The sequence below is a fragment of the Jaculus jaculus genome, chromosome 19 (assembly GCF_020740685.1).
Source record: "Jaculus jaculus isolate mJacJac1 chromosome 19, mJacJac1.mat.Y.cur, whole genome shotgun sequence".
NCBI classification, from domain to species: Eukaryota; Metazoa; Chordata; class Mammalia; order Rodentia; family Dipodidae; genus Jaculus; species Jaculus jaculus.
In genome coordinates this window covers 26,750,093-26,777,541 of record NC_059120.1, presented here as the reverse complement: position 1 = coordinate 26,777,541, position 27,449 = coordinate 26,750,093, and the positions used below count along the sequence as shown (strand labels likewise).

Below are 27,449 nucleotides of genomic sequence, written 5' to 3'. Positions count from 1 at the left end.
TAGTTTGATACACAGTTAAAATATGGATGTTTTGCTGCACAACTAGTTACTTAATTCAACAGCTTGACTATAAAAATGAAAGTTTATTATACCATATGTCAAAGTAGTTGTAATCCCAGCAGGTTAGACTTAGACTAAAAACATATAAATTGGATGATCTGGAAATAGACCTAGTCCATTAACTTTCATTGAAGTGTAGCAAGGAGAACCTGCTATGAAAAGGCCATCTTTCTTAACTGATTACTTTCCCAGAAACTGTCTTTGATCTTTATTCCTTGAAATAATACATCAATAGCATTAATATTGACATTAACATCCTTTCAGTAACAGAAGTTACGGGATTTTTACAAAACTCTGAAATGGGATAATAGTATTTAGTAGCATTAAGAAAATAATGAGACTTTGTGAGCTTACAGATTCAAAGCTACTCTGTTATTTTAATTAAAAAGATACACAGTGAAAGGAAAGGTTGCTTTTTTGACATTTGTGCCATAAACTTTGGTTCTGGCTTTTTCTTTACAAATGCTTTGTAAAGGACTGATTTTCTGGGACATCTGTAGGCTCTCTGGGGTCTCTTATTTGAAGTCAACTAGCAAGTCAATTCTCATGTATCATTTAAATGATCAGCTTATACAGAGGTTACAGTAAGATTTTTAATCTTCTGGGACTAGTTGGCTAGAAGACTAAATTAAATGCCTGTCTATGCTAGCCTTTAGTTAATGACTTACCTCTGTGTTTGTGTCAACTTAAACACAATGTACTCTTTCCCTTTAGGACCCTTCCCATAATATCCCTCAAGCTAAAGTCACACTTTGCTTTTAGTAATAAATCAGTGTTATGCCCTTCCTCCTTTCTGACAGGTTAATTCTGAGGAAAGACTCTTGGGAATAAGAAAATGGAAGCAATTTGAGGTTGTGAGTTGATGCAATAAATTCTTGGATTTAATTTCTTTTCTTACCAAATTAAAAAGACTGCATCAGGCTTACATGACCAGTGCAAGGCATAATCTCTGCCACGAGAGAAAATCCTTAGTTGATGGAGATAATTCACTTGAATTCCTCTCCATCTTCCATTGGGGAACCATTTCTTGTCATTGAACCAGGGCAAGTTTGCAGAGGAAGCATTGCAGTAAAAGAAATGTACAATATGTTTATTAACTGGAAGGACAATCAAAACTAAGGAAGATAAATTGATATCTATCATTAGTTAGTCAGTGACCAGGGCATGACTATTACAAAGGGACAAATGTAGAAAGATGGAGGGGAAAATGAAGAAGAAATATAGAGATGTTAGATAGATGGACCAATAGATCAATGATAGATGAAAGTCTCACATGACTTTAAATGAGCTTACACTGTTTGCTAAACATATGTTATTTATCTGAAACTTTATTTAAGAGCTTCAGTGGGGTTGTCTGTGCTATACAGAACTCATTAGAAATAGCAATATTTAATTGTGGCCACACTTAGAGCTATTGGTAGTGCTACAAAAATAATGAAGCATAATAAGACCTCACATAAGTGCATCAAAGAAAGTAGAGGAGAATATGGCTCCCTATTTCATTCCTATTACAACTTGTATAGCTGTGTTTTATCATCAAATAATAAATGAAATATCAATGAGAACTATCTATAAAGGTTTTCCATTATTATTTTACATTGAAGGGGTAGGCATAATTGTTTAGAAAGACTTATATTTCCTAAGTCACCTAGGGTTTTTCCCACCATCAAAGGTGTTATGGTGAGACACAAAACATGAGCAGAATGAACACATGTGAATAAAGTATGAAGGGCAAAATATTCTGCTTTCCAACTATAAACCTATTGATGAGTATTTAACTTGAAGTAGAGTGTGATGTAAATGATTTTATGTTTTCATTGATAAACAATGATTGATTTTTGACCTTTAAAGAAATACAAATCTATTTTTCTACCAAATTAAACAAAGGTTAGAAAGGCAGGGTAGCAATTTTTTTTTTCAAAATTGCTCTTTCTAATACTTATAAATGACATAAAATATCATCTCCGTAGTCTGCCATTCTCCGTTAAGTTTGCAGCCTCAAATTCTCCATTTGAGCCTAAGCATGATGTCCTTCATAGGGGCTCAGTGGGCAAAAAAAAAAAAAAAAAGAAAGAAAGAAAAAAAAAAGCCACAGCAAACAAAGCCCAGCCTTCAAGAGCACGGAGAGGCCAGCTGCTCTCTTGTGCCTGGTGTTCTCATTATTTTTCAGCCATTGTCCTGGAGTCTGTGGCATGATCATTTGACCTCATGCCACACATGTTTGCAGGTCTGTGGAATACACAGGCTTAGCCTGTAGAATGCAGTTTTTCCAAATAATGACATTGTAATCCTTCAATAATACAGCCTCAATAAAATAACTAGGAAATAATGGCTTGCTATAAAATCAAGTTAGTGACAATTTTGAAATTTCTGTACATGAATAAAACATTGAAACTTTTATTTTGAAAAAAAATGAGGGCTGGAGAGATGGCTTAGCGGTTAAGCGCTTGCCTGTGAAGCCTAAGGACCCCTGTTCGAGGCTCGGTTCCCCAGGTCCCACGTTAGCCAGATGTACAAGGGGGCGCATGCGTCTGGAGTTCGTTTGCAGAGGCTGGAAGCCCTGGCGCGCCCATTCTCTCTCTCTCCCTCTATCTGTCTTTCTCTCTGTGTCTGTCGCTCTCAAATAAATAAAGTAAAAAATAAAAATTAAAAAAAAAAATGAGTGCTTGCTTGAATCTTTAGGAAATCATATGGTTTGTAATACTTAACATAGCAACTAGATTTTCAATTTAATGAATGAATTAAAGGAAACAGTAAAAGAAATGTGACTAGATTTTATATCAGCTGACTGAAGTTTGAAGGACCTGACTTTAAGCATAAAATTAATTGTATAGCTAGCCAGTTCTATTTTTTTCTGATACTAGAGATTATAATATAATTGAGAACAGTTTAAATTAAAATGCCAAGCTTCTAAATAAACTTTGACTTGGTGTTAAAATGTCATAAAACAGGGCTATAGAGATGCCTCAATGAGTAAGACACTTGCTGTATGTAAAAGATGGCACATGCACCTGGAGTTCATTTGCAGCAGCTAGAGGCCCTGACATGCCCATTCGGTCACTCTTTATCTCTCTCCATGCCTGTTTTCTCTCTGTTCATCTGTCCTTGAAAATAAATTATTTTAAAAATGATGTAAAAAAATACATGATGGCAGAATTCATTTTTTAGATAAATATTAGATTATGAAATTAGTATTTCAGCATAGCATCTTTCTCAATAGACATTCTATGAGATTTCTCTAATATTGATGGACCATATTATGTGGGTTCTATTCTTCCTATCTTCAAACTGTATCATTGTTGTTATAGTTTCAATAAAATATGACAATGACAAATCAAATTCTATACTAAATCAGGTGATTTATTTTTTGAAAAAGAGTTACTCTAAATTTTCTTTCAATTGTGTTTATCAGCAGATTTTTAAAATTACTTTATTTATTTGAAAGCAAGAGAAAGAGGCAGATATATATATAAAGAGAGACTGTATGCGCCAGGGCCTCTAGCCGCTGCAAACAAACGCATGAGCCACCTTGTGCATTTGGTTTACATGGATCCTGTGGAATTGAACCTGGGTCCTTTGGCTTTGTAAGCACCTTAACCGCTAAGCCATCTCTCCAGCCCTCTCAGCAAATTTTTAATGTGGCACATCTCCTTGAACATTATCCAGTTCTTCCCATCAACTATTTACAATAATGCAAGAAATTTTTCTGACAGCTGAAAAATATATTTCATTAGGTTCAAATTAAGCAGATATAACAGATAAATATTAAACGTCTTCTACTACTTTTCTTTTTAAAACATTGATAGTTTTAATTTAGTTCTTAAATTTCATTTTTTAATTTGTTTAATTGGGGTGGGTGTAGATGTGTGTGGACATCATTGTGTGTGAGTACAGACGCACTTGCCACAGTGCAATGCAGAGGACAACTTGAGTTCAATTCCCCAGTACCCACATAAAACCAGATGCACTAGGTGGTATGTGGGTCTGGAGTTTGTTTTCAGAAGCCTTGTATGCCCATTTTCTCTCATTCTCTCCCTTTTTCTATCTCTTTCTGCCACTTTCTCTCTCTCTCGCTCTCTCTCTCTTAAGTAATTTTTTTCTTTTTCATTTTTTTAATTATTAGATATGGGCATATTTTGTATGTAAATATCACATGTTGGTACCATCCTTTCTCTCCTTCCTGTCCCTTTTCTGAAGAGGCCTTCTTCATTGGGGCGGCAGATCAACCCCATGGGGATTGTGGGTCATTATGGGGGCAGCAGTCAGTTATGGGGGAGAGGCAACGTTTGTGCAAAATGTCCCAAGTTTTGGGTCTAACACTGTTTCTGCCTCCTCTTCTGCAAAATTCTTGAGCCTTTCTGAGAGCTTTTTGTATCTACTTCAGTGATGGCACTTAGGAGCATCTAGATGTCTGCTTTGGTAGGTGTTGAGTGTCCTCAGTAAATTTCTCCATCACTCCTGAGCTGCTATCAGCTTAACTAAGAGAGTAGCATTCTTGCTCATTTCCCCTATTCCTTTGTGGAGTCAGCTGGAGCTAGGGTGCAGTGCACTGGGTTATTTATCTCCTCAAGTCCAGGTCCCATATGAAAAATAAAAGTGGGTTCTCCAATGGAGAATGAAGTCAGTGCCAGTTAAATGGAATAACCATTATTAATTTAGAAAAAAAAATATAAAGGTTTAGACATTTTTACAGTGTAAAGTTAGTGGGAGCTTGACAGTGGAAAGCAGACTCATTATCTAGATATGATTCTGACTTGTTTCCTAGTTCCAGATATGGTATCCTTTCCACTCAGCGGATCTGTTAGCCAATACAAGAGGAGTTGGTTATCCACCATGGCTGTTTGCCACTATTGCACTTGTGTGAGCATCATGTCAGGTTGTTTGCTTCTCAGTCACTTAGACATTGAGTTACTTGGACAGATGTTGGCCACTTTCCCCTGGTAGCTCATGTAGTGACTTCCAGCAATAGATGGGCTAATTATCTGAGGACTGGGTCTCCTCTGGATTCCAATCACGTCTCTCCATGGTCCATGCTGACAGTGATTGGTGTCTTCAGCCATATTATCTTACCATCAACCTCTGTTGGGTAATCAAGAGCTCTGACAGAAGTCTGTCATGTTTGTTCTGGGAGATCCAGTAGGTCTCACTCATTGTTGATGTAGACCACATCTTGGTACAGGGAATTATAGGCCATCACAAAGGGAAAAGAAAAAAGCAAAATCCAGAGAAGAAAGAGAAACAAGAGAAATTTGAGGTTAGGTTTTGTCTCATTCTCTCCAGTGCTCTTCGATTCAGGTGCTCCCTCTAAGATTATTCCACCCTTTAGTCTGATTTCCAGGATTTAGGATTCTAAGCTACCAGTTCAATTTGGATTCAGATTTTGTGCCCCTTCCTACCCTTTCCCTTCCCCCATGCCCCATCCTCCCTATTGTACAAGCCTCGAGATGCTGTTCAGTTATGGCAGCAGCTTGGGCTGATGCAGGTTAGGAACTGCAGATAAGTGAGATCAGACAATTGTGGTTCTGTGATTGTGTGAGTTCACTTAAAATAATATGTTCCAAGTTTGACCATTTTTCTACAAATTTCAATGTGTCATTTTTTCTTACTACTGAGTGCAATTCCATCATGTATATATACCACATCATGATTATCCATTCATCCAAAGAAGGGTACCTGGTTGATTCCAGTTTTTAGCTATTATGAATATAAACATAGTTGAGTAAATATTTCTGAACTGAGGTGTGGTCCTTTTAGGGTAAATGTCCAGTAAGGGAACAACAGGGTATGCTGGTAGCTCTATATTCATCCTTTTTAGGAGTCTCCAAATTGATCTCCACAGTGGTTATACCAGCACAGTCTTATCAACATTTGTTTTCATTTGATTTCTTAAATTTTTTTTTTGTTTATTTATTGTAGTGTGACAGAGAGAGAGAGAGAGGGGGGGGGGGAGGGAGGGAGGGAGGGAGAGAGAGAGAGAGAGAGAGAGAGAACGGGCACGCCAGGGCCTCCAGCCACTGCAAATGAACTCCAGATGCGTGTGCCCACTGTTCATCTGGATAACATGGGTCCTGGGGAATTGAGCCTTGAACCAGGGTCCTTAGGCTTCACATGCAAGCACTTAACCACTAAGCCATCTCTCCAGCCCTTATTTGATTTTTTTTTTAATGGTTGCTATCTTTACTGGGGTAAAGTAGAATCCCATAGTTGTTTTAATTTGTATTTCCTTAATGGTTAGGGATGTTGAACATTTTCTTATGTGTGTGTTAGCCATTTGTAATTCTTCCTCTAAGAACTCCCTATTTAGTTCTCTGCCTCAATTATGGAGTAGGTTGTTTGATTTTTTTTATTGTTTAGTTTTTTAAAGTTCTTTGTAGATTCTAAATAATAGGCTTCCATCATTGTTATGGCTGGCAAAGATTTTCTCCCATTTAGTGGGTAATCTATTGGCTCTGCTTATGGTATATTTGTCTTTGCAAAAGCTTTTTAGCTTCATGAGATCCCATTGGTTGAGTGCTTATTTAATTTCCTTGGCTCCTCGTGTTTTGTTCATGAAATCTTTTATGAGTCCTATATCATGGAATGTACTTCCTATTTTTCTTCTAGTAGTTGAAGTGTTTCAGGTCTTATATTGAGGTCTTTAATCCATTTGGACTTGATTTTTGTGTATGGCGACATGAGTGTGATTAATTTCGTTTTTCTACATATGGTCATCCAATTGGTCCAACACCATTTGTTGAAGATGCTGTCTTTTCTTCAGTCTGCATCATTGGCACCTCTGTCAAAGATCAAACAGCTATAGTTGTTTGCCCTGAACACTGAGTTTTCAATTCTGTTCCATTGGTCTATGTTTCTGTTTTTATTCCAGAACCATGCTGTTTTTATCACTATGGATTTGTAATATAGCTTACATCAGGAATGGTCATCTTTGGCTAAGGATATGTTTGGATATCCAAGACATTCTGCCATTCCAAATGAATTTTTAGGTCATTTCTTCAGTCTCAGTGAAGAATGATGCTGGTATTTGTGTTGGTACCTCATTAAATCTGTATATTGCTTTTGATAGGATTGCCATTTTCAATATTAAGTCTACCTATCCAGGCACATGGGAGGTCCTTCCATCTTTTTAAGTCCTCTGTATTTCTTGCTTGAGTGTTTTTATGTTTTCATTATATAGTTCCTTCACATCCTTTGTTAGTGTTATTCCAAGGATTTTTGTTGTTGTTATTGAAAATGGGAGTGTCTTATTGATTTCTTTCTCTGTATATTTGTCCTTTGCATGTAGAAAAACTACTAATTTTGTGCATTGATTTTTTTGAATCCTGCCACTTTGCTGAAGGAATTTATCACCTTTAGAAGTTTTGAGATGAAGACTTTTGGATCAGTTATATATAGGATCATGACATCTGCAAATAGGGATAACTTGACTTCTTCCTTTTCAATTTGAATCCCTTTTATTTCTTTCTTCTGTCTTATTGCTTGGGTTAGTACTTCCAGTTGAAGAGCAGTGGTAAGGGGCACCCCTGTCTGGTTCCTGATCTCAGTGGGAACTCTTTAAGTTTTCCCCATTAATAATCATTTGGGCTTTAGAAAGTTTATATACAGCCTTCATTGTGTTACAATATTAATCCTTAATGCCTATTTTTTCCAGTGTTTTGGTCATGAAGTGGTGTTGTATTTTTTCAAAGGCCTTCTCTGCATGAATTGAGATGATCATGTGGTTCTTTTTGTTCAGTTTATTTATGTTGTGTATTACATTGACCAATTTCCATATGTTAAACCAACCCTGCATCCCTGGGATGAAGCCAACTTGATCAAGGTAGATAATGCTTTTGTTGTGTTGTTGAAATTGGTTTGCAAGGATTTTGTTCAGGATCTTTGCATCTAAGTTCCTTAGGGATATAAGCCTATAATTTTCTTTCCTTGTTGCATCTCTGTCTGAATTTGGTATTAGGGTGTTGCTAGCTTCATAAAAGGAGTCAAGGAAGATTCCCTGGTCTCTGATTATGCAAAATAGTTTGAGAAAAATTGGTTTCAGTTCTTCTATGAAGGTTTGGTAGAATTCAAATGAGAAGCCATCTAGTCATGGACTTTTCTTTCTGGAGAGGTTATTTGTTGTTTATTTTCTTGTTTGTTTTACTTTAGTGTGACAAAGAGAGAAAGAGGCAGATAAAGAGAGGATGGGTATGCCAGGGCCTTCAGCAACTACAAACAAACTGCAGATGCATGCACCACCTTGTGCATCTGGCTTATGTGGGTACTGGTGAATCAAGCCTTGAACCAGGCTCCTTAGGCTTCACAGGCAAGCAATTAACTGCTAAGCCATCTCTTCAGCTATATGGGGAGGTTTTTGATTAACTTTCAATCTCCATGTATGTGATAGATTTGTTTACGAGATTAATCTGCTCTGAATTTAGTTTGAATAGGTGGCATGTGTCTAGGAATTCAACCATTTCTTTAAGATTATTTAATTTTGTGGAGCAGATGTTTTGGAATGTGCCCTGATGATTATTCCAATTTCATTGACATCTGTAGTGATCTCTCCTTCTTAATTTCTGATTTTGTTAATTTGAGACTTCTCTTTTTTGTGCTTGATCATTTTGGCCAGGGGTTTATAAATCTAGTTTATTTTTTCAAAGAACCAGCTATTTCTTTCATTGATTTTTTTAAAAATTGTTTTCCTAGTTTCCAATTCATTAATTTTTGCTCTAACCTTGATTATTTCTTTCCACCTGGTGTTCTTTTGGTTAGATACCTCTTATATTTCCAGTGCCATTAGGTGAGTAGTCAGGATATTGATTTCTATAAAGTTGACTTTTTTCATGGCAAGCTTTTCTTTCACCATTTATTATGAGGGATACTTTTGCTGGGTAAAGTAGCTTGGGTTTTAAGCCATAGTTTTTCAGACTTTAAAGTGTTCCATTCCAGGCCCTTCTGGCTTTCCATTGAGAAATCTGATGTTATTCTAATGGGGTTGCTTTTTATGTTGTGAATTGCTTCTCTCTGGATGCTTTTAACACCCTCTCTTTGTTTTCATTTTTAAGGCTTTTAATTATGATGTGTGTTGGAGAGTTTCTTCTTTAGTCCTGCCTGTTTGGTGTTCTTTGGGCTTCTTGTATCTGGACAGACCTCTCTTTTGCAAAATCCAGCAATTTTTCTTCAGTAATTTTGTTGAGTATGTTTTCTATACCTCTGGTCTTGATTTCCTGTCCTTCTGGTATGACCATAATCTGGATGTTTGGTCATTTTAGAGTTTCCCACAGTTCCTTCATATTTTGTTCATTTGATTTTTTGAACTTAGCAAAATTTTTGGCCTCCTGATCAATTTCTTCTGTCCTTTATTCCAGGTCAGAGGTTCTGTCTGCCACATGAGTAACTCTGTTGGTGAATGGTTCTAAACTGATTTTTGTTTTCTGTTGTGCTGTTTTTTATAATGTACATCACTTTTTTTGAGGTATGATTTCAATTCAATTTCTGATTTTCTTGATCCTTCTTGTACTTCATTCTTGCATTTGATCAAGTCTTCATTAAGCTTAATCAACTGGTTGTTAGGGTCTTCCATTTCTTGAGTTACCTTTAATTTATTCATATCTATTTGGGTTTTAATGTTTTATTCTATCAAGTAGGCTTATTGTCAAAAGCTGAATGCTCTAGGAGACAATTCTGTTCAATTTCATTGATATGATAGCTGGTTCTTTGATAGTTTGCTTCAAGTTCAGCATTTTTTTTTTTTAAAAAATCAGGGTTTCATTGGTTGTTGTGTTTTCATTTTGGGAATGAATTTCTGTTGATTTTTCTATGATTTCTTTGGAGGTTTCTGTAATAGGACAAGGCATCCCTGGTGGAGACTCCTCAGTTTTCTGCCTTTCATTAGCTTTTTTGCTTTGTTGTCTACCCATTTTCAGAAGACTATTTTATTGAGCTGGAAGCAAGTTTATGTCCTTTGGACTGTTCACCCTTTGACTCAGGTGAACAAGGATGTTGGTACTTAGTGTTTAGTCAAGATATCAGAGCAAAAGGCCTGATTCTACAGCTCATACTGTGCCTGAGAAAGGCACAATGGAACCTGCCAGAAACAGGGGACTGGGAGGAGTAAGGGAACAGGGATATGGCCTACTTAATTCTGAGCTCTCCAAGACATGGATTAGTACAAGCAATCTAGACCTGGGAGGTAGGAGGAGCCCAGATACAGGGGTCTGGTCTACTCACTCCAGAGGTCTGAGGCCTCCCACACACTGAAGTGCAAGGATCACAGACTCAGGCAGTATGAGGGAAGCAGAAATGGGTCCAGCCAACTCACTCCAGACTGCTATACCTATCCACACACTGACTGTGCAGGGAACTCAGACCCAGGAGTAGGTGGGAGGAGCCCAGATATGGTTCCTACTCATTCCAGTCTGTATCACCTGCCCACACATTGACCATGCAGGGAACTCAGACCTGAGCTGTGGGAGAGGACCAGAAATGGGTCTGGCCTACACACTCCAGACTGCTGTGCCTGCTCATACACTGACTGCACGAGGAACTCATACTTGGGCTGTGGGAGGGGACCAGTTAAATAAATATTATTTTAAAAATTGAAAAAATAACCAGTATCCATCACCTGATGAACAGATAAAGAAAACTCAGTACACACACACAGACACACATATATATAATTACACATATATATCATAGATATAGATAGATAGATATACATGTACATGTATAGATATACATATATATGATGAGACATATACAAATAAATACAGGGTGAATATATATATATATATATATATATATATATATATATATATATAATGTTTATATAAAACATATGAAATCCTTCCATTGATGACAAAATAAATGGAACTGAAGATAATTTTTACAATTAAAATTTTCCACACTGAAAACATACAAATTGAATAGGGTCTGATATGTGGGGACTAAAAATTTGTTGTGATGAAAGTTGAGAGAAGAATGTTTTCCAAAGCCTGAGAAGTGTAAGACAGAGGGAAAATGGTTGACCAGTTGTGAACTATTACAAAGAGAAATATTGTTTGGTGTGTTCTTGCCCAGTAGGGTACTAAAGATTAGATGCTATTGGCTTTTAAAAGCTAGAAGAAATTAGTGTACTAGTATTTTTTATCATTTTTATATTGAAAACTTCCATATTTATAGTGAATACATGATAAGTCCCTCCCCTCCCCCATGTTTCCTTCACAAATCCACTCTCCATATTCCCCTAATCCTCTCTCAGCCTCTTATTTTGATGTCATCATCTTTTCCTCCTTTTTATGACAGTCTTGTGAAGGCAGTGTTGGCACTAGGAGGTCAAGAATATTGAGGCCAATTTCTATCTGAATGATTGCATTGAAAGCAGTCCTACCCTTCCTTTGGCTGTTACATTCTTTCTGACACCTCTTCCACAATTGATCCTGAGCCTTGTATGGTATGATGGAGATATTTCTGTGAAGAATAATTCTCTGTCACTTCTTCTCAGCACTATGGTTTTAGGTCATTTCAGTGGTCAACACCATCTAAAAAGAAGTTTCCCTAACCAAAAATGAGAATAGCATTAGTTTTTGAGTATGAATGTTAAATAAAGTGCTTACAGGGCAGTGTGGTGAGTATAATATATGGATTTAGCTAGACAAGAGCAAGCAGTGCACTCCTAGGCCTCGTGAAACCAAAGGTTTTTGATTAGGCTTTCAGTAATAGACATATAGTCTCTCCTTTAGGCTGGGCTTCCAGTCCAATTTGAGAGCAGTTGGTTTTCCCCATAACAGATGTGCCACTATTGTACCATTTCTGTCATTTGTCCTGGCTGGCCAAATTTAAGGCTGCAGTGTTCACTGTTTTCACCAGGGATGACTTCTATCTCCCATAGGACCACATGCAGTATAGCTTTTTTCCAGCTTTCCATCAGCTGGCCTGCAAGCATAAGGTATTTAGTTCATCTCCAGCTTGATTTTTCAGTGGCCTTGTAGCCCAAGCATGTGGAGTCTTCAGCAGTTGGGTCTTACCATTTATTTCTTATGGGAAACCAAGAGCCTTGGCAATGGCCTGTAATGTTTTGGGGGCATCAGGTACTACTCTGGCCAACAACTCACTGGAAGGTATCTCATCCTTTACACTGAATTTTTCTTAGTAACACTCAATGGCTTCTATCAATATCCTACTATCCAAAAATGTAGGTTTCCATATGGCTTATTCATGACATTTGGAATTTTGATTAGCCCTCCCACTACTCCCCTTCTTATACTCAGTCTCTTCCCATGACTTTACTTAGGCCATTGCACCTCCAGCAATCTGTTCATCTACATATATCTATATATATACACCCTACCCTTAAGTCCTCCCCTCTCCTTCCTCCCTTATAGCCCTTTTCTAGATTTCAGGCTTCTGTTTCCAGTTTTTACTCCATTTCAAATAGAAATCTAAACGTTTGTTGCTAGAATCCACATATGAGAGGGAACATGTGACATTTGTCTTTTGGAGCCTTGGTTATCTCAGTATAATCCTATCCACATCCATATATTTCCCTGTAAATTTTATTTTACTATCTTTACTGTCAAATAGAACTCCTATGTAAGTGTACCATGGCTTCCTTACCCATCCATTAGTTGAGGCACATCTAGGCTGGTTTCATTTCCTAGCTATTGTGAATAAAGCAGCAGTAAACATGGTTGAGCAACTATCTCTAAGTTTGAAAAGAGCCATTGGTATATATGCCTGGGAGTGATATCCCTGGGTCAGATGGTAAATCCATTTTTAACAGTCTCAGGAACCTCCACACTCATTTCAACAATGGTTGTACCAGATTATATTCCAGTGTAGAAAGGTGCCTCTTTTTCTGCATCCTTGCCAGTGTTTATTGTCATCTTTTCTTGATGATTGCCATTCTGAAAGAAGTGAGATGGAAACTCAAACTACTTTTAATTTGCATTTCCTTGATGGCTAAAGTTGTAGAACTTTTTTTAGATGTTCATAGGCCATCCATGTCTTATTTTGAGAACTCTCTGTTTGGTTCCATAGCCAATTTTTCAACTGGTTTGTTTGATTTCTTATAATTTTCTGAGTTCCTCATATATCCTAGATATTAATCCTCTGTTAGATATACAGATACCAAAGATAGTCTCCCATTCTGTAAGTTTCCTCCTTGCTGTATTCAAGGTGTTCTTTGCTGTACAAAAGCTTTTTTAATTTCATAAGGTCCTAGTGATTAATTATTGTTTTGTATTTCCTGAGCAACTTGGGTTATATTCAGAAAGTCATTGTCTATGCCAATATGTTGAAGTGTTTCCCCTACGTTTTCTCTAGCTGTTTCAGAGTTTCAGTATTAAGGTCTTTGATCCATTTAGACTTGATTCTGTGCATCGACAGAGATAAGGACCTATTTTCATCCTTCTACATATAGATATACATGTAGATTCCCAGCACAATTTGTTAAAGAGGCTGTCTTTTTCTCCAATGAGTATTTTTGGCATTTATATTTGTTGAAATTTGCTTTGTGTCATAATTTATGATCTATTTTAGACATTGTCCCATGTGCTGCTGAGAAAAATATGTATTCTGAATCATTTTGATGTAATGTTCTGTAGATATCTATTAGGCCCATTTGTTCTATGACTTCATTTAATCCAGATTACCACTCTGTTTTTGTTTTTTCTGAGATGACTTGCCAATTGAGAGTGGGGTATTCAAATTACCAACTACAATTGTGCTTGGTGTTATCTGTGACATTAAGTCTAATACTGTTTGGTGAAATTAGGAGCACCCATATTAGGTGTTTATATGTTTAATTGTTTCTTTAATCATTATAACGTGACCTTCCTTATCGTTCCTCACTAATATTAGTTTGAAGTCTATCCTGTCAGATATTAGAATAGCAACATGTGCTTGTTTCCCAGGTCCATTTGCTTGAAATACCATTTTCCTTCCTTTCACCATAAGATATTGTTTGTCTTTTATGGATAGGTGAGTTTCTTGCCAGCAACAAAAAGAAGGACCCAGTCTTTTAATCCAAACTGCAAGCCTGTGTCTTTTGGTTGGGGCATTGTAGCCCTTGGCATAAGAGTTATTATTGAAAGGTATGTATTTATTCTCACCATTATTCTAGTTTTATCATGCTTCCTGTTTTCCCTTTATTCTCTTGTATTCAATATTATTTTAATATGGTTTTATTTTTCTGGTGTCCTCTTGTGTATAGTTTCCTTTCTTTTCAGCATGAAGGGTCCCTTTAAATATTTTCTGTAGAGCTGGCTTAGTTGCTATATATTCTTTTAGACTCTTTTTGTTGTGGAATGTCCTTATTTCTACATCAATTTGGATAGATAGCTTTGCAGGAACAAGTAATCTTGTTTGACAGTTGTTATCTTTCAGAACTTGGAATACATCATTACAAGTCCTTCAGGATTTATGTTGAGTAATCTGCTGTTATCATGATAGAGTTGCATTAATAAATGTCTTCTTGTTTTTCTGTCACTGCTTTCAATATATTTTCTTTGGTTTATGAGTTTAGCAGTTTAATTATAAAATGGCAAGGAAAGATTCTTTCCAGGTTTTGTCTGTTTGGTGTTCTAAAAGCTTCCTCTGTCTACATTGGCATCTCTTTGCCAATTGAGGGAAATTTTTCTTCTGTAATTTTGTTGAAAATATCTATTATGCCTTGAGAGTAAAATTCTACTCCTTTTACTATACCCTGAATTCTTATGTTTGAGCTTTTCATAGTGTCCCAGATATCTTAAAATTCTCATTCATACCTTTATATTAGCTTGTCTTTCTCTTTATTGGACTGTATTAGATCTGCCATCTGGTTTTCTAGTTTAGATAATCTGTTATCGCCTTCATCCTTTCTATTGGTCAGTCTTTCTAAAGAGTATTATATTTAACTTACTGAGATTTTCATTTCTAATATTTCTGAATGTCTTTTCTACAGTATTTCTATTTCCTTACATCTTGTATTAACCTCCTTATTTCATTAAGTTTGTTTCCTGTGTTCTCCTTCAGGAGTTCATTTTCTTCTTTGATTCCTTTGATTTCTTTGAACATGATTATAATCATTTGTTTGAAATCTCTTTCAGGCATTTCATATAAATCAGTTTCACTGAAGGTATTTTCTGATGGATTTATATTTGGTGGAATTATATTGTCTTGTTTTTTGTATTTTTTATATTATAATGTAGAGATTTTTGCATCATGTGTTAATTTGATGTTTGGGTTTCGTAATTATCTGCTATAATGTTATATGTATAAATCTGATGTTATATATATTCTGGGTAGGAGCTTAAGGTGCTGTTATGCCCACTTCTTGGCATCCCTAGTGACCACCAAGGAGAACCAAACACGTATGCAATGGCAAGGACCTTTATTTCGGGGCTTAAGCTCAGTCTCTTGACTTCTCCAACACAGTGGATCCATACAAGAGCCCTGAGTAGTGGGAGGGTAGGGTTTTTATAGGGATCTGAACATAGAAGAAGGGTATGGGTATGTGATTGGTTGATTTAAACAGTAACTGCACTTGTACTCTTCTGGTTGGCTTAGGACTTTGGTGGGCAAAATTGGCGGGCTGGATCTAGGGTAATTGAACTTGAACTTATTTATGACTACAGGAATATATGGCATAATCAGTTTCCAGTAACTGTTAAACCCACCCTTCCCAGAAGATAAAAAACTTAGATCTTGCCAGGAAACAGAAACTTAGGGCTACTGAGAACTCTAAAGCCTGTCATGTCGTCCATCTGGTTCCTGTGTTCTTCATTCCCCCCTCTCTGTGTGCCATGAGGAGCCAATCTTGGCTCCCAATTGAATTATACTGTGATCTTAAAATCATAAGTTGTACTGTATTAATGCATTCCCTAACAAAAGCAACTATCTATTAATAATGCAAAGTCCTATTGTGACTAGCAACAAAAATAAAAGTAATGGCCCTGCTAAAGCAGACATCAGAGATAACCATGGGGAATGACTGAACCATGATTCAAACCATCCTCTATCAGCTTTTTTTTTTCTTCCAAATTCTCTCTTACCTTCACCATTGAGTCTCTAATTATACCTGAATGGTTGATATAAAAACAATATTCTTCCCTTAAGGCCACACATAGTCCCCCTTGCTGGAGGAATAATAAGTCCAACCCCCATCTATTCCATAATGCAACCTCAGCTAAGGATTCTACATTTTTCTCTGAGTAATGGACGTTTTTCAGCCTCTGAATGTATAAGTCTATACTTGATGTTTTCCTTGAAGGGTGAGAGATGCAATGCCTGTTCTTACCCCTACCAGGCCTGGATTAGGAAATGTTGTCACCAATGGGACAGTAAATAAGGCACCAGGATCATACCCAGTAACATGCAGTCTTATTCCCTAGGTCTTTCCATTATCCCAGGACATCTGTCTCCCTTTTTCTGTAAACTTGAGAGGAACGAAATTACAGGTCTCATTTCCTTTCAATGGAGGGAGGCAACATTTTGGTCCCTGGTCTGCTTCAATGTCATGGTGATAAGGTCTCCCTTAGTAGGCAGGTTCCAATAGACACACGTTGCTAGCCAGCACTGTAGAAGGCTTCAGATCCCCCACAACTCCTTTGATTCTTGCTTTCCTTAAGTGCCCAGGGCATACATAGAAATAAAAAATTTCCTGATTCACCACAGAGTCCCATGGGTCACCCACTAGTTGATGGAGGTCGAAGGTCAAATCAGGAAACCAGGTTCCCTGTGGGGCAAGAATTTTCCCCATGGCAGTGTTGGTTATTATCCAGGTCAGATTATAAACTTGGTGGGGATTAGCTGCCACAATACATACAGTTAGGAGCACAGTCAGGATCAGGAGCATTTGAGTTGAAGCTTGGGTGGGGTGCTGCGTTTCCATTCTGGCTGATAGTCCTCAGGTTCAGCCTGTGGATCTACCAGTCAGATGTGAGTGTGATGAATCCAAGTGGCAATGCTGTCCATTTTCACAGCAGTAGGTGTGGTCAGGATGCAGATGTAGGGTCCCTTCCAGTGGGGTTCCAGTATCTCACAGCAATAGCAACACCCAGTGTCCCAGATTATTTACATATTTTAGATTTGAAAATAACCCTTTGAACATCTATACTTGTTTTTCTTGATTATACAATTTAAACTATGGGTAAATGATATGTCTTAATGTTTGTTTCCCCTCTTGGAAAGCTCTTGTCACTTAATAGGCCATTCATATATGTAAGGTTTTTTTTTGTTTTTTTTTTTTTTTATCTTTGGTTATACATTTCTCTCTGAGTGTTTAAGACCATGCAGATAGCCACATTTAATTAAGGATTAGTTTTGGAGGTCACTAATGACTCTCCAAGGAGACTTTAGGGACACAGAAGTAGCCCCATAGCTTACTGGTGTCTTTTATCTGTTAGGATGAGTCAGGGCCATGCTGGCCAAGTAGTTTTCCCTTCTTTGGGAAGTCAGGAGGACTGATTGCTCGTCAATTGTGACTCTCCTGTTTCAGACTGTATACCAATTTTGTTTGGGTCTCCATATCCTCCCTGCTCAGGAATACAGGTGACTTACCAGGGGGCCAGTGTGGAAGTGTCCCATCATCTCCAGTGGCCTCATGACCTAGGAGCACAGGCCAAAATATTGGCACCTCTTGCTCTGATGATTCAAATTGGCTTTGGCTTCTATGTAGGTAATTAACACACTTAGAAAGGAAGTTACACTAGCCTGGATATATGTACATAGAGAACATATTTGATTACTGAAATAGTCTTAGTTAAAGAATGGCACAAGGCTTCTAAAATCATTTTGTCCAATATTTAAAATTTTTGTTGTACTGTGGCAGCATAAGCCTTATATATGAAGTATAGAAAGTAGGTACATCTCACATTTTAAACATCTAACATTTATAACCTGGTTAAACCTCCAATTACATCTGTACTTATGACTTTGTGACCCACCTAGCATAGGCATCACCTGTGTCTAATGTGAGATGAACTTAGATTAAGACTGTGTCCCTATATAAAACTTTTAGAGTATCCTTAAGAGTCTGTAAACAGTTGAAAAATCTCTAACTTGAGGCATGGCATTTAGGTTTAGTCTGAAAATTCTTTCCTACATATGCACAACTTTATCCACATACTTTAACATTCTCATCTAAGTACCATTCAGAAAGAATTTTTAACAAGCTTTCTATGTCCCAACATTGAAAAATATCTCATCCCATTATTAACCTCCTTTGTTATAAGGCTATTATGAAAAACTACACCAAATTAATTAATCCTATTACTCATTAACAAGTGAGTAGTCTAAAGAAAATTTTATGTCAGTAATACCAATAAGACACTAAACTAAGGCAAATATTGTTGCTATCTTGAGGCAGGCTGGCCTAGAAGTCAGGTCAGTTGCCTCCTCCTTTTAAGTACTTTACAATTTTTTTTTATAATACCTGACAAATTATAAGTTACCACTTTAGAGATAATTCAGTTGTTTTTAATAATCCTCTATGAAAGCTGAAGTTGACCTTGAACATAAATTCAATAATTATATTTATGTTATCATGTAACAAAGTTGACACATTTTTTATGTAAAACTTTAGTTCTTCGTAGGTTGTAGTTAAACGTGACCTTTTTTCTTTTCTTTCTTGCCACTTTTTGGTGTGCTGTTGCAGTTGTGCGGGGCTTGTATACACCTTAGATCAGGCTTGCCCAACTTCTGGCACTCTCCAGGGGTCCGTTCTAGTACACATGGAGGTAATGGCCAAGAAGATTGCCGGAAGCCAAGGATTCTGACTACCTGATGGAGGAAAAGGGGAGTAGGGCTCCAGGACTGCCAGGAGGCCTCTAAAGAATGTGGCCCCATGGGAGGCCAGTGAAAAAGGAGTGGGCCTGCTCAGAGGCCACTGGAAGAGGAGGTAGAGACATGCCACTTGCATGGGCAGAGGCACCATTGTCTGTGTGCCACCTGACTCTGACCCAAGCTGCTTTGGAGCTTTTGCAAAGCTGGCTTGTAATTTTGCTGCTTAAAAGGAGTGAGGGGAAATTTCCTTCCTGAGCTTATCATTTCCTAGCCAGATGAGTTATGCAGGTCCACATGAATGCCCAGAAGTCAAGAAATGACCTGGAGGACTTCTTCCCAAAAGGAGCCTGCCTCCATGTGGGAGAGCTAATTCCCTTAACTTTCAGAAGAACTCTTATTCCATGGATCTGAGATATATATCTTTCTATATATTTTGGCGGGAGGCAATGTTACCCATGACAGAAAAAGATTAGAAATGCCAAGACCAGAAGGCAACATTCTTGAGGGCTGATTAGCACATGGGGGATTCTCCAAAGCTCCAGGTGTTAGCCTGTCCACAAGTTTAAGAGGCCAGCGACCTGCCCTACAGGCTTTTAGGAGATCAATGTGTTACTGGGTTTCTGTGTGTGTGTGTGTGTGTGTGTGTGTGTGTGTGTGTGTGTAATAAATAGAGGGTTTTTGCCAACACCCAATGGGCTGTCAGGGTCCAGGCAGAGGACAGCTGGCCTTCAGTCAATACTGAAGAGTGGCCTCAGCCAAGAGACATCAGTTGCCAGTTTGTCGTGTCTGGTCCAACGCGATGGTGTGAACCAAAAATAAAGGAGGATAAAGAGAAACCTGCCAGCCCTCAAAACATGGAGGCAAGGCTGCATGGGCCAATGTCTCCCAGTCCTGGGAGAGCACTCATCCACCCTGTCCATCTCATAAGGTCTCTGTTCAGGCACCAGCTGTGGGTTTTTGGATTTTTGTTCAGGGGACTGGCCGTGGTTCACCCGAAGGTATCCAGGCAACCAGGGGTGGGTGAGCATGTGAAGAGAGAAAGACACTCCTGGGAGAAAGTTGAACAGCTCTCTCCTTACCTGCTGCCATGTTGAAATCCCAGTCTGGTCTAATCAAAGGGAAGAAAGTATCAATGACAGTCTGATTATTGGTGGGATTCCCATCAGTGCCCAGAATCAATTTCTGGGCTTCAGTCTGGCTTCTCTCTTTCCTCTGTAGTAAAGAGAATCTGTAGCAATTCTTGACAATCATCCCAAGTTGATTACCATCTTGGTCTGGGGACCCCATAACCCAAAGAAGGAATGCTGTGACTCCAAAAGGACCTAATTTTTAATGTCCTGAAAGTGCTCTGTCAGTAAAAAAAAAAAAAAAAAAGTGGGATAGTCTGCATCTGTCCCATCTGTCCAAGCACACAAATAATAATTCCATCAAAGAAAAGGAGAGGCAACAAAAAGCACACAAATAGTAATTCCAACAAAGTAAAGGAAAAAAAAAAAAAAAAGAGAGACAACAAAAGAAGTTCAGCAGGCCAGCGACTACAAACTGAGACAACAGCCTCTCAAGTGGTCTCTACAGATAGGGGAATGAAATCCCCTCTTGGTGGGCCTGGGGCACCCACGACCTGCTGTCCAGACAGAGTGGCCAATTACAACAAAACTGAGACAACAGCCTCTCCCATTGTCTCTACAGATAGGGGAATTAAATCCCCTCCAAGCAAGCCTGGGGCACCCAAGACCCGTCTGAACAAAGTGGCCAGTTACTACAAAACCAAATGAGACCATGGCATCTCGCCATTCTGCGGTAGCAACCCACATTGTCTCTATAAACAGGGGGATGAAATCCCCTCCTGGTGGGCCTAGAACACCCAGGACCCACCTTCCAAGCAGAGTGGCTTCCATGGGCGCGTCTGCCCCAGCCACAATTTTCTAATGAACAGGAGAATGAAGGACAGGTTTTCAGGAAAGTCAAAACAAAGAAGTACACTTATCAGCCAGTGACCTAAGCTCCATGTGTTGGTGGTCCTTAGCAGTCTCTGAGAAGATCCAGGACAAGCTCCCAAATGTTATGCCCAGTTCTTAGCATCCCCAGTGACCACCAAGGAGAACCAAACACATATGCAAGGGCAAGGAGCTTTATTTTGGGCTTAAGCTCGGTCTCTTGACTTCACCAACACAGTGGATCTATAAAAGAGCCCCGAGTAGTGGGAGGGTAGGGTTTTTACAGGGATTTGAACATAAAAGTAGGGGATGGGTACATGATTGATTGATTTAAACAGTAACTGCACTTGTGCTCTTCTGGTTGGCTTTGGATTTTGGTGAGCAAAGTTCGCAGGCTGGGTCTTGAACTTACCTATGACTACAGGAATGTATGGCGTAATCAGTTTCCAGTAACTGTTAAACCCACCCTTACCAGAAGATAAAAAACTTAGATCTTGCCAGGAAACAGAAACTTAGGCCTACTGAGGACTCTGAAGCCTGTCATGACGTCCATCTGGTTCCTGCGTTCTTCAGGTGCGAGCTATGGCTTTTATAGGACTTCCAGGGTAACAGCAGAAGTACCCTAGGTGTTGCATTTGCTTGCTATGCAAGGATTCTAGTAGGCTGGATGGAGCAAAATAAATGCAAATTCTAAAATTCAACTAATCTGTGTACACATTCAATAAAACCAGCAAGAAGTATTTCTTTAAGAGTGAGTATTAAAACAAACAGATCATCTAACATAGTCAAAGTTCCTAAGGGTGTGTGTTGCCCCACACCCTTAATCTTATCAACTGGGAGGCTGAGATTTTTGTTATAAAAAGGGTTCCAGGTGAGCCTGGGGCCAAGTAAGACCCTACCCCCATGAATGATGGAAGAAGACTAAGGCAGTATAAATCAGGGAGCAACAAGACCAATACCAAAAAAAAAAAAAAAAAAAAAAACAACAACAAAAAAAAACAGTTTCTTTAAAAATGGCAAAGCTGGACTACCGGTTAAGATGGTGGTGTAGGTACCATGACAGAGCAGCCTAGGGGGGAAAAAGAAAAAAAAAAAAAAAAAACTCAGCAAAATGCACACTTTTACTAAAAAGTGAGGTGTATAGGAAATTGAAGCAGCAGTGGAGAAGTAGAAGAGATCCAGAGCATCCAGAGACCGCACAGGTGGGAAAAGCAGCCCAGGCAGGTCCGCCAACTGCAGCAGTGGTGGCGGCACACCAGAAAGCCGCCAGGCTCAGATCAAGCTGCAGGAAAAGCCAGGTGAGGGTAGCTACCACTCACACTGGAGCTCTCTGCAACTCAAGAAACATGAATAGACAACAGCAGTAAGCAATGGAGGAGCAGATCACAAAGTAGAAAAACACATGGAACAGTGAGAGAACTATAGCAGCTGCAGCTCCCTCCCCTCCTCCACTGCCTGAGCAAAGCTCCAGTGAACAGAGCAGTGGTCCCGGGGCCCGGCCACGCTAACTTGAGCTGACAATGGACCCAAGCAGGAGCAGAGTCTGGCAGCAATATCAGTGGCTTGGGCACTGGAAACAGTGGCCCCAGCAGAAGCAGATCCAGAAGCAGTAGCAGCGTCAGACCCAGCAGCAGCAGCTTCAGAGGCAGCAGTGGCAGACCCAGCAGTAGCAGCTTCAGGAGCAGCAGTGGCGGTGGACCCAGCAGCAGCAGGTTCAGCAGCAGTGGTGGTTCCAGCAGTGGCAACTACAGCTGCAGCAGATGCAGCAGCAGTGGTGGACACAGCAACAGCAGTGGTGGACCCAGCAGCAGCAGCTTTAGCAGCAGCAGCAACAGACCCAGCAGTGGAAGCTTCATCAGCAGTGGCAACATATCCAGCAGCGACAGCTTTAGCAGCAGCAGCAGTTCCAGCAGCGGAGGTGCTGATCTGCAGGGCCACATTTGCCAGGCTCGGTTTGCCCTGCAGGAAAAGCCAGTGCCCAGCTCCAGAAATCAGAACAGCAGCCTGATGACCCAGGCAGCAACTTGACTGAGACTAAAGTCATCCAAGGTAACTGGGATTGCACCAGGGAAGGGTCTCACTTGGTCACAAGTTGACATGGATCCCTCAGCAAACCAGAAATCTTAAACTCTTTGATGATAGAGGATCTGGTTGTTATAATAACTACTCTTGCATACATATTTGGGGCTGTTTTTAATTGAATGGGTACAGTGTTTAGTTAACTTTTAGAATCTACCTGGATTTTATTCCACTCAGCCTACTTGAATACTCCCATAGCAGGGAAACTCAACTCCTAGGAGCAACTTTGTAGATACTCTGTGAGTCTTAAGAGCCACACTAACACCTTAAGCTCCTACCCTGAAAATATATTACATCAAATCAATCAATACAGCTAAGAATACCCAGCTAGCTAAGAATACCCAGCTAGCTAGAAAATCCAAGCATTAACTTAATCCAAGATGCAAAAATATATACATTATAACACAAGAAAAACTAAGAAACAAGATGATATAAATCCACCTAAAAGTATTCATGCAACAGAAATGACCTCCAGTAAGAACGAGTTAGAGGAAATGCCTGAGAAAGATTTCAAAAGAATGAGTGTAAATATGTTGAAAGAGGTCAAAGAACAAATCAAAGGAATCAAAGAAGAAATCAAAGAGGAAATCAAAAGGAATCAAAGAGGAAATCAAAGAAGACGCAGGGCACAAATTTAATGAAATAAAGAAGGCAATATAAGACATAAATAAGGAAATAGAAATAATAAAGAAAAACCAGTCAGAATTACTAGCAATGAAGAACACAGTTAATGAAATAAAAAAACTCTGTAGAAAATCTCACTACTAGAATGGATGAAGGAGAGGAGAGAATATCTAAGCTAGAAGACCAGGTGGCAGATCTAATACAGTCCAACAAAGAGAAAGACAAACTTGTAGAAAATTATGAGTGGGAATTTCAAGATATTCGGGACACTATGAAATGATCAAACATAAGAATTCAGGGCATAGTAGAAGGAGAAGAATTCTACTCCAAAGGCATAGTAGGCGTCTTCAACAAAATCATTAAAAGAAAACTTCCGCCAAATTGGGAAAGAGGTGCCAATGCAGATACAGGAAGCCTTTAGAACCCCAGCCAGACAAAACCTGGAAAGAACCTCTCCTCGCTACATCATAAACAAACTTCCAAATGCACAAACCAAAGAAAAAATATTGAAAGTAGTTAGAGAGAAAAATCAAGTTACTTGCAAAGGCAAGCACATCAGGATTACAGCAGATTATTCAACACAAACTTTAAAAGCCAGAAGGGCTTGGAGTGATATATTCCAAGTTCTGAAAGATAACAACTGTCAACCAAGGTTACTTTATCCTGCAAAGCTGTCCATTCAAATAGACGGAGAAAAAAAGGACATTCCATGACAAAAGCAGGTTAAAGGAGTATTTGAAGACAAAACCAGCTCTACAGAAAATACTTGGTAGAATCCTCCATGCTGAAGAAAAGGAAAAGGACACATATAAGGAACCTAGAAAAAACAAGCAGAAGTTTCTCGTGGAGATGGCAACGCGGGCAGCGCTGGTCTCTGCTCTCCGGACTGCACGTTCTTTTACTATTGCCCAGACGAAAAGATGTTTGGTTTTCACAAGCCAAAGATGTACCGAAGTATAGAGGGCTGTTGTATTTGCAGAGCCAAGTCCTCCAGTTCTCGTTTCACTGACAGCAAGCGTTATGAAAAGGACTTCCAGAGCTGTATTGGGTTGCACGAGACTCGCTCAGGAGACATCTGCAATGCCTGTGTGCTGCTTGTGAAAAGATGGAAGAAGTTGCCAGCAGGGTCAAAAAAAAAACTGGAATCATGTGGTAGATGCAAGGGCAGGACCCAGCCTAAAGACAACACTGAAACCAAAGAAAGTGAAAAGTTTATCTGGAAACAGGATCAAAAGCAACCCGATCAGTAGACTGCAGAAGGAATTTAAACGTCACAATTCTGATGCCCACAGTACCACCTCCAGTGCCTCGCCAGCCCAGTCTCCATGTCACAGTAATCAGTCAGATGATGGCTCAGACACAGAGATGGCTTCCAGCTCTAACAGAACACCAGTTTTTTTCCTTTTTAGACCTTACATACTGGAAGAGGCAGAAAATATGTTGTGGGATCATCTACAAGGGCCGATTTGGGGAAGTCCTCATCGACACTCGCCTGTTCCAGCCCTGCCGCAGCAATGAGAAAGCGGTGGCTGAGAAGCCGGAGGAACAGGGCGGCGCCTCTGCCCCTCCCCACTCAGGAGTGGAGGCTGAGGTCCTGCAGGAACGGAAAGCAACTTAAATTTTTGAAAGGACCACAAAGCAATAAACTGACCCTTCTATTTTTCACTTGGATATCTGCTATTCTGCCAAAAGACATTTTCTAGAATAAATTTGAATGGGTTGTGCCCCTTCCCCAGTCCCACAAACTCTGAAGCCAGTGTCTAACTTACTGCAATGAAAAAGAAGTGTACATGATATTTAAGATGCTGACTATTTCATAGGAAAGCCGAATGCTGCTGTAAAGTGCTCTTTAAGGCTTTTTACCAGTCCCCTTCTAGTGAATGGACTTAGGGGACTTCAGGGGACAAAGGTGGGATTTGTTGTATGATAACCACATGTAGTTTAGTCCTCCTGTTTGGAGAGGCAGTGGTTGGGGATGGCTGGCTACACTTTTTCCTCATGTGGATCATTTGTCCTAACAGTAGCATGACCTGCCCCTAGAGGTAGTTAATAGTTTTAAAGTACTAAGGTCTTGCCAAGGTTCTGATTATTCAATCCTGTACTACTGATTATTAAGCAGGACAGAATGAGCTTTTCTGGTACAAAGAACTTGAAGGGGAATGTAATTTCTAAAGACACAGGTAGCTTAACTGCATGCATCCTGAGTCACCCCGCTTCATCTTCACATTGATAAAAGACCTTATGTGAACCAGAGCTCCTTCTGAGGAGGAGGTGAGCCTGTACGATGAACAAGATAGGCAGATAGTACCAAAGCGTCACCACACATAGAGAACATGCTCGGTTAGAAATGCTAAACTAGCAAAATGGACTGACTTCTTAATTCGGGTTGGCAGAGGAACACAGGCGCGTGGTTCTCGGGACAGCTTCTTAGAGGGCTTGCAGTGTGTAAATAGTTGACGATGGTGTTACAGAACTATCTGGGGACGTCATTGAAAACTGCACAATTCAGTTTTAGCTCTGGATTACCTCAGTTGACCTTTGTGGAGGTTTTATCTATAGAGTAGTTAGTTGACTTATTAAGCTGTTTGACCTATTATGGTTTTGGGGTTTTTTTTTCCTCATCTATTTAAGGTGGATTAGAAGAAAGAGGTGGTCACTTGCGTTATGTTTGGCTTCTTTGAGTTGGGCTTTCTGAGCACTGAGATGCTGAATGTGGACGTCTTGCATGTCTAAATCCTCACCTGACACTGCTCAGTCAAACCCAACCCACAGTTCTCTGATCACCTCTTTCCTTAAAAGTTCAGGAAGTACAATAGCGCCTCTTCAGACTTGTCATGACGAGGGAGGAGCATGTGCCTGCCTTAAGAAACCAAGACTCATGCTCACTTTGAAAACTGGATTTGTAAAGTTGAAATTGTGTAAGGAGTGAGCCACTTTCTATGGGCATCCTATTGTTTTCTAGTTCTTAGTCTAAACATTTATATTTCTTCTAAGAAACAGCCTACCTAGTTGAAGCCACCATGTATGTGCACATGTCAGTCGGTTTGCCCATAACCCTGGAGGATGGAGCACAAGAGTTCAGTCGTCATTCTCCTGCGTTAATTTGAAATGGGATTTTTTTTTGTACATTTTGGCTGTAGCATCGGTGGTAGAATATGTTATGATGGATCATCTCTACTTCTGTATTTATTTATTTATTACTAGTTCTCAACCAGCCTTCTCCCCTCCACCTCCCTGCCTGTAGGACGTGCTCTACGTAGTCATGCACTTTGTATTAATATATTAGAGACCTACAGATCTGTTTTTGTACTTTTTATATTGTTGGATACTTATAATCAAAACTTTTACTAGGGTATTGAATAAATTTAGTCTTATTAGGAAAAAAAAAAAAAAGAAAAGAAAAAACAAGCAGTACTCACATACTAGTTAAAGCAAGCAACACAGGTAGAACCGGAACCACACACACACACAAAAAGGCAAACATAAATACACACTTTTCAATAATAATCTCTTAATATCAACAGCCTCCATGCCCCAATGAAAAGACACAGTTTGAAGACTGGGTTAAAAAACAGACTCCTACAATTTGTTTTCTCCAAGAAACTCACCTTTCTACAAAGGATAGACATTATCTTAGGGGGAAAGTTTGGAAAACAGTGTTTCAAGCAAATGTGCCTAGAAAACAAGCAGGGGTTGCTATCCTACTATCTGACAAGGTAGACTTTAGTCCAACATTAGTCAAGAAAGATAAGGAAGGTCACTTTATATTGCTTAAGGGTACACTCCAACAGGAGGACTTTACATTCCTAAACATATATGCACCTAACATTGGGGCTCCCAAATTCATCAAAAAAAACACAATTAAAATAAGGTCACAGATAACACCAAACACAGTGGTAGTGGGTGACTTTAACATCCCACTCTCATCAATTGACAGGTCATCCTGGGGAAAAAAAAACAACAGAGAGGCAACTGGACTAAATGAGGTCATAGAAGGAATGGACCTAACAG

General features: G+C 39.2%; 1 protein-coding gene and 1 pseudogene across 2 annotated transcripts in view; both read left to right on the top strand.

Moving 5' to 3' along the window:
• Dpyd (dihydropyrimidine dehydrogenase) overlaps positions 1–27,449 on the top strand; it is a 1,202,971-nt gene that overhangs the window by 411,951 nt on the left and 763,571 nt on the right. The gene's annotated exons all lie outside the window — the stretch shown is intronic.
• LOC123456052 lies at positions 24,296–25,141 on the top strand (annotated as a pseudogene).